The sequence below is a fragment of the Podarcis cretensis genome (assembly GCF_951804945.1).
Source record: "Podarcis cretensis genome assembly, chromosome: 8".
Lineage (NCBI taxonomy): Eukaryota > Metazoa > Chordata > Lepidosauria > Squamata > Lacertidae > Podarcis > Podarcis cretensis.
In genome coordinates, this window is record NC_137177.1 from 57309592 (window position 1) to 57323128 (window position 13537).

General features: G+C 43.1%; 1 protein-coding gene across 2 annotated transcripts in view; it reads left to right on the forward strand.

The window, feature by feature from the left end:
- CDH13 (cadherin 13) overlaps window positions 1–13537 on the forward strand; it is a 687354-nt gene that overhangs the window by 510724 nt on the left and 163093 nt on the right. The gene's annotated exons all lie outside the window — the stretch shown is intronic.

Genomic DNA, 13537 nt, shown 5'->3' on the forward strand with positions numbered 1-13537 from the left:
TTCAGATTAATATCCAAGCTGGATAATAATTGGGAGGTTGTAATACTCAATTTCGGGGACGCAGGTGGCGCTGTGGGTTAAAGCCTCAGCGCCTAGGACTTGCCGATCGAAAGGTCGGCGGTTCGAATCCCTGCGGCGGGGTGCGCTCCCGCTGCTCGGTCCCAGCGCCTGCCAACCTAGCAGTTCGAAAGCACCTCCGGGTGCAAGTAGATAAATAGGGACCGCTTACCAGCGGGAAGGTAAACGGCGTTTCCGTGTGCGGCTCTGGCTCGCCAGAGCAGCGATGTCACGCTGGCCACGTGACCCGGAAGTGTCTCCGGACAGCGCTGGCCCTCGACCTCTTAAGTGAGATGGGCGCACAACCCCAGAGTCTGTCAAGACTGGCCCGTACGGGCAGGGGTACCTTTACCTTTACCTTTAATACTCAATTTGGGATTAAGGCAGGCATTACAAGACCTCCAAGTTTGTATTCCCAAATCCAGAAGTAGGAGCTCCAGAAAATCTCTACATAATCCAGTATGGGAAACACAAACAAAACAAAATCCCTTTGCAAGTATCTTCATGCCAACACTCCTAATTTACATAAATATTAGCTGGCAAAACTCTTCCAAACCTTTCATTATGTTATTATCATTCCCTTTTCACTTTCACATACTTCAACAGGTAGTTTAATAGTCAGATTGTATTTTTTTTAAAGAAGACTGACGTTAATAAGGAGTGCATTTTCTTTTCCATTACAATCTTTGATGGATGAACAATATAACACATCAGGAGCATCATAAATGAGTGTTAAATCTCAAGGACACCCCATGGTTTTGGATATGGAATAAAGCATCTTGTAGAACAGGCCAGCATATAGGGTTTATTCACACTCTGAATGGCAGATGACTTTACTGTTTGTCTCTTGCTTGTATCCCTGTCAGAGCCCAAGCATAATTTCTCTGGGATTGATATCAACTTTTTCCCACAGGTCTCCTCCTAAGGATGGAGGATAATCTTGTTCAACCTGTGTTTTAAATAGAACTTATTTGTACTTCACACAGTGAAGGCTAGGCTGAGAGACAGTAACTGGCCCAAGGTCACCCAGTGAGCTTCATGGCTGAATGGGGATTTGAACCTGGGACTTCCAGGTCCAAGTCCAACACTCTAACCACTGCACCACACTGACACACTTGACTAGGCATTGCCAAATCTGTGGATTTTGGGTTCTCTCCATTTCTCATTTTTCCAGTCTAAAGTTCCGTTCTTGAAATTTCCAGCTCAGTTTGAGATTTATTTGTAGAAGTCCTCATGAAAATTCCCCAGAATTTGAGTGAGACCTTCTCCAAATATACTTATATTGGAGGTTGGAGGATGGATGGCGGCTAACAGATTGAGGTTGAATCCTGACAAGACAGAAGTACTGTTTTGGGGGGACAGGAGGCGGGCGGGTGTGGAGGATTCCCTGGTCCTGAATGGGGTAATTGTGCCCCTGAAGGACCAGGTGCGCAGCCTGGGGGTCATTTTGGACTCACAGCTGTCCATGGAGGCACAGGTCAAATCTGTGTCCAGGGCAGCTGTTTACCAGCTCCATCTGGTATGTAGGCTGAGACCCTATCTGCCTGTGGACTGTCTCGCCAGAGTGGTGCATGCTCTGGTTATCTCCCACTTGGACTACTGCAGTGCACTTTACGTGGGGCTACCTTTGAAGGTGACTCGGAAACTACAACTAATCCAGAATGCGGCAGCTAGACTGGTGACTGGGGGTGGCCGCTGAGACCATACAACACCGGTCTTGAAAGACCTACATTGGCTCCCAGTACGTTTCCGAGCACAATTCAAAGTGTTGGTGCTGACCTTTAAAGCCCTAAACGGCCTCGGTCCAGTATACCTGAAGGAGCGTCTCCACCCCCATCATTCTGCCCGGATGCTGAGGTCCAGCGCCGAGGGCCTTCTGGCGGTTCCCTCATTGCGAGAAGCAAAGCTACAGGGAACCAGGCAGAGGGCCTTCTCGGTAGTGGCGCCCGCCCTGTGGAATGCCCTTCCAGCAGATGTCAAAGCGATAAACAACTACCTGACATTCAGAAGACATCTTAAGGCAGCCCTGTTCAGGGAAGTTTTTAACGTGTGATATTTTAGTGTATTTTTGGTTTCTATGGAAGCCGCCCAGAGTGGCTCGGGAGACCCAGCCAGATGGGCGGGGTATAAATAATAAATTATTATTATTATTATTATTATTATTATTATTATATCCAATTTTGTCTAATATTCAAATTTTTATATGCATCTTTTACTAATGTAATATATTTTTGTTAGTTGCTTTCACTAAGACATGCATGCTTTATCCTTATATAACTATTTTTGTAAGCTTTATGTGGCTGGATTGCAAAATTTTGAGAAGTGTGATTTTCAAAGACTGGCAGTTTGACATGGCACAGTCCATTCTACCGTTTCAGGACTTTACTATCACATTCTGTAGATGGAACCTAGGCAGATCCAGATTAACAGAAATGGGGGTTCTATACCAAAAATGAGGAAGGCTGTTCATGTGCATTTAATACCACAAAAAAGAATGAAAAACTGAAGGCTCTACAAAGGAGTCTGTTCTGTGCCTTAACATCATACAAATATGAGTCTGCTAGATCAGGCGAACAGCCCATTTAGTCTAGCATCATATTCTCACAGTGGCCAACCACATGCTTGTAGGAAACTGGCAGAACTGGATCACCACATCACTCTCTGTTGAATTGAATTGAATTTATTATTTCGGTCACAGGCCCGTTCCAGCTCACATACAATATCAAGGAAGTCATAAAACACGATAGGGATACATTTGAATTTGCAATTGGGTATAACAGGGACAATACAGATATAGCAACAGTTAAAAAATATATAAATTAAAACTTAGTCACTAAAATATAACCTAAAATTATCATTTAAGGCTTTAATCATTATGATAGCACAGATTTGTTCCCTAAGTTTTATGGCAATCACACAGAATTTGGCTACCCTTAATGTGATCTCAGGATCCTTGTCCTCTCCCAGGGATTTTAGACACTGAAGTTCAGACTCGCACTCTCCATTTCTGTTGTTCCCAGAAATTGATATTCTGCCTTTGACAGTGGAGTAAGATCATAGTCACTGCAGCTTAATTGTTCAAGGAACCGACTTGTGGAACTTTCTGTGTTTCTTTCTCCACCCCTTTCTGCCGCAGCAATGCCTCTTCTTTCAGACAGTGCAATATGTACAGGTCCTCAAAGAATAAAGAATTGTTAACTTGGCTAACAGAGCAGTTTCATGACACCCACCCACATGTTGTTTCTTTCCAGGAAAGTGAAAGGTGTAATTTGTACTGTGATTTCCTCCTGGAACTGATTTTTTTTCTTGTAAACAGTAGGGCTAAATCTTGTGTCTCACCTTTCTTCTTAATCCACACTCACAGTAGGAGAGCTTATACTGAGCCTCGCCCAGTGTTGTCAATATTGACTGGCAGCAGCTCTCTGGGGTTTAGGGAAGGAGTCTCTCCCAGCCCTGCCTTGTAATGCCAGAGATTGAACCTGGGACCTTTTGACTTCAAAGTATGTGCTCTGCTAGGGATGAAAGAAGGCATCATTTTTCATCCCTCCCTGTATTTGTCACAAGCAACACTGTTTCTGTTCCACTCTGTTCCATCTTCTGCAAAAAAGCTACATTGTTTCTCTTGAATAATTTACATAATTTCCATAAGTAATTATGTAAATTATGTCATTACATCATTCCACCCTATTCATTTCAGTGCAAAGGAAACACAACACAAATGTGTGTTGGGGGGCATGGAGACGTAATCAATTATGTATTGTTTTCGGACTGTATAAAACAATGGGGAATACCAATTGCATTATTTGGACAAAGGGATAAAGGACAAATAAATGAACACCAGCAATTTCTGCTCCCATTTCCATTTTTAACAGAATTGTCTGTCATCCTTGAACACTTCCTCCCTCCCCCCACTCTCCCCCAAACATGCAACTGTGTACTGCAGAACACATCCTGTTCTTCAATGGCAGGGTGTAGATATGAGTTCCTAAACACTGGGGAAACACGACCCATAGTGAGGGATGAGGACAGCCATCTCCCCCACTCTCCCCAAAATTCTCAAATATTAGATAGAACATCTAAACCACACAACAATGGTTGTGGAATCAGGACACACAACCCCCTGCCGCTGCCACCAAATTCTAATATTCCTGTTAGGTATCAGTTCACGCAGTGATAACCCCATTAAAAGATGTTGCTCTTAGGAGATCAAACCATCATCTCATGCTGAGATGACTAGGCTATCAAGCAATAAATGATCACGATGACAATAAAACCATTATCTGAATCTACCATATATGTATTTCCCATCAAATAAATGTTATCTGTATCAAGCACAAAACCAGTTAGTTCTCCTAGGAAATTACACTTCCCTTCTAAAATATACTTTAACCTAGTGGTCTCTCTCTCTCTCTCTCTCTCTTGCTCTCTCTGTGTTTATATTCACATATCTGAATAATGAACTCAACAAGAATACTGAACTTGTGAGTTTTCTATGTGTGATAACCTTTTTTCATATGTGTCCAAAGTATATTATTATAAATGTAATACCGTATTTTTCGTCCCATAGGACGCTCTGTCCCATAGGACGCACCTAGTTTTTTGGGGGGGAAATAAAGGAAAAAAAAATTCCTTTATTTCCCCCCCAAAACCAGGTCGGGGAAACAGAACCAGGTCGAGGAACAGCGGGATGGCGGCACTGCCGTCCCCCGAGCTTGTGGGGCTGGCCGATGCCTGCCCGGTGCGCGGGGCGCTCTGCTTCAGTGTGCTTTGCCCGCCGGGCGGCAGGCTGCTATCTGCAGCGTGGGGAGCCCTGCGGGGAACTCCTGCAGGGCTCCCCACGCTGCGGATGTCTGCCCGGCACGAGGGGCGCTCTGCTTCAGGGCGCCTCTCGCGCCGGGTGGCAGGTTGCTGCCTAGGCTGCGGATGTGTTCCTGAAGCCTGGAGAGCGAGAGGGGTCAGTGCGCACTGACCCCTCTCACTCTCCAAGCTTCAGTGAAAGCCTGCATTCACCCCATAGGACGCACCCAGATTTCCCCTTCATTTTTGGAGGGGAAAAAGTGTGTCCTATAGGGCGAAAAATACGGTACTTATTAATTAGCAGGTGTACCTCCACCTCTCCTCCCCCCCCCCCGCAATCATCCTGCCACTGCTGCCTTTTGCCCACCCACCTGCTTAAAGCAATTGAAGGACATTTTAAAGAAATGAATGATACAAAGTACACAAAATGCTCATTCAGCGATTTCCTAATAAGGCTAAGTCCGACCCCAACCCACTAAAAGATGAACACCTCACAGGAGACAAGTTTAATTAACCAAAGACCTGGCTAAACAAAAGACTGACAAGGATGGTGTCAGGTGTGTCTCCCTGGGGAGAGCATTCCATATCAGTTCTCATCTCAGTCACATACTCACTTGGTGATTCTAGACCAGTGGTGAGGAACATCTAGCTTTCCAGATGTTGTTGAACTGCACTTCACATCATCCTATCTATGGGCAATGCTGGCTGGGGCTGGTGGGAGTTGGAGTGCAGCCATGTCTAGAGGGCCACAGGTTAGCCGCCTATGTTCTTGGTTCATTACCCTATCTGCTCTATAGATATTCTACTGGCCCATATTACAGTACAGTTGAAAGGATCACTGAGATAATGCTTGTGAAGTAGTTTGAACACTGAAGTGCTATATAAATGCTACACTACTCAGTTTTGCAAAGTGTATAGCTTCATGAGAGCTTTGCACACTTGATGTTGCATAAAATCTAGTTTTATTCCTTTGAGGTGCCCCCCTCCTCATTGCTTAATTGTTTTCTCATCTTTCAGGGGAGAGAGGTTAGGCTCTTATTTTTCTTTTTTTCAAAAGGTTCCCACTGTGCTCTGAAGAGACACAAACCATTCTGGCTACTGCTGACTCGATATGCTATCACAAAGTCATCTGAGGTGAAATGCAGGATGAAATTATGGATTTATCTGCTCTCAAGATTTTTGTTTGACCTGAATACAGACTGGAAGTAAAACAACTTCCAAATAGTTGATTCTTTCATTTAGTCAGGCTGCTGTTGAACATCCACTGACCCCGAACTCCTTCAAGGGGCATGGAAACGAACAGATATAAAAATACTCCAAACCTGCCCCAAACCATACCTTTACAGAGTCATTTCTATTGACTTCCACAAAACTTCAAATTGAACCCTTGGTTAACTTCTGATGTTTCATGTCTTGAATTTTTTTAATGGTGCTTAAGAGCTATCCAAACCCACTGTCACAAACAGAGCCCTATTGTTCATGCCCACCAGGGTGGAAAATACCAGAACAGTATTTTTGCTGTGCTAGCTCCAAGCTGGCATGGCAGAAGGGCTTCAGTTGAATACCTGGATGGTTTATCATTCATCTGATCCTTGGCTGACCCAGATTCTTCCCCAGCCCCTTAAACTCCCCATTTCAGTGGTATAAACTGGCTACCACCCACCCATAATTTAGGTCAGGACAACTGGGAGCTCCATAATGGTAGAAAGCTTCACCACCACACTGGCAGAGCCCAGTGTAACCATGCACAGTTGGGTATACGGATGCCTTGGTCTCATCCAAACCCTCTCCAGTGTGGCAGCTCTGCTAATTTCTAAAACTAGATGCAGTAATGAGCTCTGAAGCAAACCAATGAAGCTCATCTCCCTCTTTGTTGGCATATGTGTGGGTTTATTGTTGAGACTTGCAGATCACTCTAAAAAACAGTTTGTCAGTTTTTCAACTGTTGATTCATAATTCTATGTCCACATCAATATTCTTTTTAAATAAAATAATAAAAAATAATAATACTTTTTGCAATTATTTTGTTTTGCCAAATACATGTTTGCATGTATTTTATACCCAAATGCACGTGTTCCAATCCATGTGCAACCCAGCATAGTTGAGCTGGATCATTGATCTCTCCCACCATGGGCCAAGTTTGACAGGTTGGTGGGGTTGGCCACTTGTTAGTCACCTGATATCACAATGATGTCACACCTTGATTTTGCAAACAACTGATCTTCAGCACTTGCACAGACTTGCACAAGCTGGAGGTTCCACATTACTCTTCAAGGAAATTAACTTAAAAATGCAGACTGAACAAAGTCCTTGAGCATTCCTACTTGGCACAAAGGCCTCTCCCCATCATTGGCTAGCTCAGTACTGTCTGCTCTGCTGGATCAGGCCAATGGCCCATCTAGCCCAGCCCCGTTTTCACAGTGGCCAACCAGATGCTTTTGAGAACCCTGTGACGAGGACTTGAGTGCAACAATTTTTTCTCTCCACTTGGGGTTCCCAGCAATTCGAAAGCATACTTTCTCTGGCTGTGGTCTTCAAGTCTATTGCAGATGTATCTGGTCATTGGGCCAAGCTTTAAATCCATCCCACATTCTTACAGCAATAGAGGGATGTATGTTTCATGTCTTTGATGCTTCAATAAAAGGTGGTTTGAGGAAGCTATGTATGTCTAATAAGGCAGCTATGCATTGTGCCTAATTATGTTCTTTAAAGTTATAAGTTGGTGCAATTAAAACAGAGAGAAATATTGACAGACATTTGTGACATAAATGCCTTCTCCTTGAAAAGAGCTAGATATATATAAATTGTTGAATTATACCCTAAAGAATGGTGCTGGTGCTGGGGAAATCTCCAGGATGTCAATCAAGGCTTCCTTTTGATTTTTCTCTTGGATCAGAGAACTTTTCTCCCCCTTCAAAACACATTGAATCAGCTGGAGAATCATTTATAAAACATGAATACGTGCGAGATTTTGCCGACTTGAGTGCTTTTCACCATTATGAGCAAGAACAAATAAATAGCTTTGGAATCTTGATTAAAATGTAGCTGTGGAATTTTGAAGGAACTAGCAAAAAAAGAAGTGTTTGCAATTGCTTCAGCACTTTGAAGCATTGGGCTTACATGCAGGCAAAGTGTTTAAAACTTTAACAATGCTGAAGGGAAAGTGTACATATACTAGGCCAAACTAGACACAACTTCAGAGGATTATTGATGCAATTTTGACAATGCAAATACCAGCTTCAATGGATGGGTATTCCTCAGGACTGCAGGGTGCCAATGCAAGGGGGCTGTGACTCAAGTGGATCTAGACAACTACGTCCTAGATTGGTGTCAGGATCTATTTTTAGGGTCTCCACAGCCTACACCATGAGACTCCAGGACCTTCGAGTACCTCTTCTCCTGAAGCAGTGACTCAGAGGTCATGGAAAAAATACATACAAATGATTTCCAAAGGGGTGGCCTGCTGGATGTGCTTCCATTTATAAACACTTAACACACAACAGAATACGGGAAATTGGAATTGTGGTATGAAACAAGAAACTTGCCTGGGGAACGTCAGCCTCAGGAGATGTTTATTCCCATCTCCAGGACCAAGATGGTGGATGAACTTCAATGGAATCTTCCTTTTTAGAATCCGGGTTTTACTTTGTGACATATTTTGCTGATTTGTTGTTCATTCAGCCAGAGATCTCCAGTTGGTCCAAGGCAGTGACATTAATAGCAGAAGAGATTTCCACCAGATGCTGTTTTACTAGCCATTTAAAAATGATGAGATACATCATGCTAGTGTAGACTGCTTAAGTGGTGCTCCGGAATGTACCATAGTTTAGTCCAGAAAGAAGGTGGGGTTCTTTTTCCTTTCCTTTCCTTTTCCTTTGGTCCTGGTTGTATATCAGTATAATAAACAACTGCCATGTATATTTAAAACTGCCATTCGAGGATTTTAATTATGTCATCTCCAAATAACTTCTCCTCAGAAGAAAGCTGTAGTGACAGCTTGTGGACTGAAGAAAATGAAACATGACGTGGCTCGTTTTCTTTTCCTCCTAGAGCTAAAATTTAATTTTCTTCTTCTTGACAAGAAAGTATTTTAATTAGAAATTATTTCTAAATGTGCTCTCATCCTTCCCCCCTCCATAACAATCCAGAGAGGATTTAGATGATTGCAGATGGTATGCAAGCATGCATCTATCCACAAATGTTGTCTTTGCCTGTGCAATATTGTATTAAAGCAGGATTCTGCAGATATGAAATAGATGTCAGAATAAAGAAAGGATCTTTAAAAGAATGAGAAAATGGACCACTTTTGAAATCCAAGTTGTGCAGAACCTTGCAAAAAAGAGAGAGAGAGAGAGGGTGGGTAAAGTTCAATGGTAAAAGACCTAATTTGTACACAAAAGACCACAGGTTCAGTCATTAGGTATGGCTGGAAGAGATGTTTGCCTGAAATGCTGGAGATTGCTTCCAGTCATTGAGCCATCATCAGTCGTATTGATCTAGAATCTAGATGGTCCAACTGTCTGACATGGTATAAAGCATCTTTTGATGTTCCTAAGGGTATGAAATTTGGAAGTGCCTCCCCTGGGTCAACACATGCTGCAGAATGGGGGTGGATTTCAGACGGAATCTGGGGGATACTACTTTTGAATGCTTCCTCTCCCACAAAAACCCCTCCAAGACCAATAACAAAACCCCACCCAGTCTGCAAATAGCATCATTTCCTGTCAGGGAGCATTGCACTGAAGTTGCCTCTGCCCTCCAGTTTAATTCAGGACAACAGCATTAGCACCCATGCTCCACGGTAGGAAATGACAGTTCTGAACATACTTTGTTTCCAGTAAAGTATGAGGCCTGCAAGCAGGATTTTACTGCTTCTAACAAGCTATTTATCCACACCCCTTTCTAAAGGTGGGAAACACAGCAAAATAAGGAGAGTGTCAAAGGCCCAGCATCCTATTCTCATAGTGGCGAACCAGATGCCAAGTTGGTACCTAGGTTTGGCAGCTGTAGTTTAACTATGGTGCTTGGGAAGAGTCACAGCTCAGTGGCAGAGCATATGCACTGCATTCAAAATGAACATAAGAACTTAGGAGGAATCCCGCTTCACCGGGCCAATGGCCCATCAAGCATCATGTTTTCACAGTGACCAAGCAGGTGCCGGCAAATAGAACCCAAGTGTAGCTGTACTTGCTACACCTATGATTCCCAACAACTGGTCTCAGGGCCACACTGCCTTTGACAGTGGAGGTAGAAATTAAAATTTGTGGAGGTAGAATGTATCAGGTTCAATCAATTGTCAATATTAAAAGGTAAAGGTAAAGGACCCCTGACAGTTAAGTCCAGATGCAGGGACTCTGGGGTTGCGGCACTCATAAGCCCATTTCCTAATTTTCTATGCAAATATGATGTAGTTATGTTATTTTTGCTTGGGATGGGGAAGTGTTGTCCCTGTTGAGTTATTTCAAAGAAGAAGCATTAAAAAGAGACAGCCTAGTAGCTGCTTTTAGAGAAATAGACATGAACCCACTCGTATGGAAGAAGGATCTCCTAAGAAGCCTTCTAGACAAAGGGTGGTGGAGAGGGGGCAGCCCTAGATTTGCAGGACCCTTTGATTTGGAGGGATGCTCTCAACATTCTGCATTTGACCTTTGTAGATGGAGGCCGGTTCTCACTGAGAAAATACTGGTTATAACTTTACCAAGAAGAAATATCACCAATAGTTGCCTCATAATGAAACATTTCAGGCCTTTACAGCCTCCAGATGTTTTTTCTTGATCCCCCCCACCCAGCCTATTGATGTCAGGTTTTTCCTTTGAGATGACCTTCAAAATATAAGAATCCCACTGTCAAGATTTAATTCTCATCTGTACAAAGGAAGCTACTTTTCAGGAAGCACACTTCCCATTTCTGAATTCTTTGTATTAATATGTATGTTTAATTGTCTGCAAAGGATTTTGCTAAAAGATTTTCCTTTTCTTTTTCTGTCAACAAAGGAGCAGCATCCTTCTAATTCAAAATGACATAACACAGGGAGCAGAGCGTGATTGTCTTATGGAGTGGTTGTCAGAAATTCTATAAGCACCTTAGTGCCGAAAGGGCAATTACATCTGAGTGGAAAGCTGTAGATTCAATTAAAGCCGGCTTTCAGCAAGGCAGTTACAAAGGAGGGAGAGCGTGTACAACTTAATTTAGGATGGGTCATAATTGTTTTAAAACAAAGTAAACATTTACAGCTTTCTAAATCAGCAGGATTCCCTTCTTCCCTATCTGTCAGACGAGGCCATCTGCCTCCCAGCCAGAAGCCACAGCAGTAGCAGAATGTTAAGCAGGATGTCCCAAACATTTAAGAGGAAGCTTCCCTGACTTGCAGTTGGAAACCTTGTCTTGTCCTCCTTCTCTTATCAGTTAACAAATGGTAGTGACCAGATCAGGGATGGAGAACCTGCAGCCCTGCAGAGGTGGTTCGACTCCAACTCCCATCAGCCCTGGCCATTGCCCATGCTTACTGAGATTAAGGGGAGCTGGATTCCAAAAAATTCCTACCCGGCCCCCAGCCCAAGACAGATGACCAACCAAAGTCCAAAGCAAGGCCAGAGGGCACCTAAAACAAAAGGGAGGGTGGGCTGGTGTTTGGCAGAATGAAGCAGGTGCTCACCACACATCGCACGGCCACTTTTGTACCCCCCACGATCACCCCACTCAATCACGATTGGCCAAAAGAGGCCTGGGGTGATCGTGGTGCCACCCTGGAGTAAAGGGCATCACTCCCCCCATGCCAGGGAACTGTGTTGTGGGCCCGCCCAGAACCAGGACCATCCTTTAAGATGATCCAATATCTGCAACATCTAGCTAAGTGACCTATTTAAACACAATGGGATTTACATTTCATTGGGGGGGGGGGGGGTCATTAGCTTCCAGAGGACACAAAAAAGACTTCTGGGTGGTTGTTGTTGTTTTAATCTTTGTGGAAATATAGGGATGTGTGTATTATTATTATTTTTCTGGCTGCTTAGTCCAGACACAAGAAGCCAGCATGAATGTAGAAATACAAATTTGGAATGTAGATGATGTTTGTCGAGAAGAGATAAGCTTGGTTGCTTCCATCTTCATAGCAATGCTGCCTGCCCCCCCCCCCTTTCCTTCAAATCCTTTTCAGGACAGATAAATTAAATTTCTGGATATTATACTGCGGCAGATAAACCTAATGGATCCAATATTTACTGTAAATGTTGCAGCACAGAGTGATGATAGAGGCAACTTTATAAATACTTGAGCCTTTTTACTATCAAATACCTCTGAAAAAAACTGACACTATCTGGAAAAGGTATCATGCAATGCATTATGAAAAGCATACTAGGGTATTTTGTATATCTATTTTATTAGCAAAGTGGCATTGACACTAGGCCCCCTCCCTCCCTCACAGTGCTAAGTTACAACATATAGAAGGGGGGAGGGATGGAGGGGAAGTCAGGCAAATATATTGAATCGCTTTACATGTAAATATGAATGCTATTCAAATATTGACAGAGTCGGGGATCTGATAGTAGCTTTGAAATGAACAAGGAGAAACAGCTGGCATTGAAGAAAGAGAAAGGGAAAAATGTAGGTGTGTGTGAAGGGCAGTGACAAAAACATTAAGAGTTAATGGGGGGGAAATAAGAACGGCAATCCAAGTAACCTGATTATGGGCACCATAAGAGTTGTTTTTGAATTAACCTCACGGGGGAAGATGGCCTAAGAGGGCACTTCCAGGAAGCATGTTTATTGAACATTCATCCTAATTTGTTTAGACCACTGTGGCTGTTTAATTCATTCGGATGTCTTTGTGGGGAGGCTAAGAATATGTTGCATTAAGGCAAGTATTGCCGTGCACTGTCCTGCATTATTGCATCTTTCTGTCACTTTCCTTATTGCAAAATGTCTGATATGTGGGGGTGGAGGAGTGGGTTTGTTGCAGAAGTCCTCCTGATCAACTATAACAACAGAGCCTGAATTTGCTGGCAATGGAATCCCACCTGAAAGTGGGGACAATCTAGAATCTCACATAGTAAATCCAGTTCTCCAACTCAGGCCTCTTTCAGCACATAGCTAAACTGTGGAATTCTCACCCACAAGAGTTAGTGATGGTAACATTTCCCAGAGTTCACTGGGAAGAGGGATTGATGGCTAAACCATAAACTATACACCCCAAGATTCTTTGAGGAAAGCCTTGAGTGCTTGAAGTGTCTTAAATATACAGTGAAGATGGGGCTTATGATATTAAACGAGTAATAGGAACAGGGCTCTAAAAAGAGCTAATTATATATATTTTCATGAGTTTAACTGAATAATGTTTTCTTATCTATTTGCAGTTTTATTTTAAGCTACTTGGAGAGTGCCATATGGTAGGAACAGCAGCGTTTAGATTTAAATAAATTCACTGGTATATCTCAAGGGGAGGGAGAGAGATCCCTGCAAGCAGAATCTTCCCAGCAATATCTGATGATTTGTGCTCTTAATGATGTGTTGCCCATTTCCATTCCACTTTTACCTTGTTCCAAAAAGCAGCAGAAGGCAAACCAAACATTAATTTGTCAATGTCAGGGAAGGGCAGGAATCCCACTTTGGACACACTGAGTAGGGATGTCGGGGAATTCCAACAGGTGGATAAAATCAATACTGTGAATATGATTGGTATTCACTG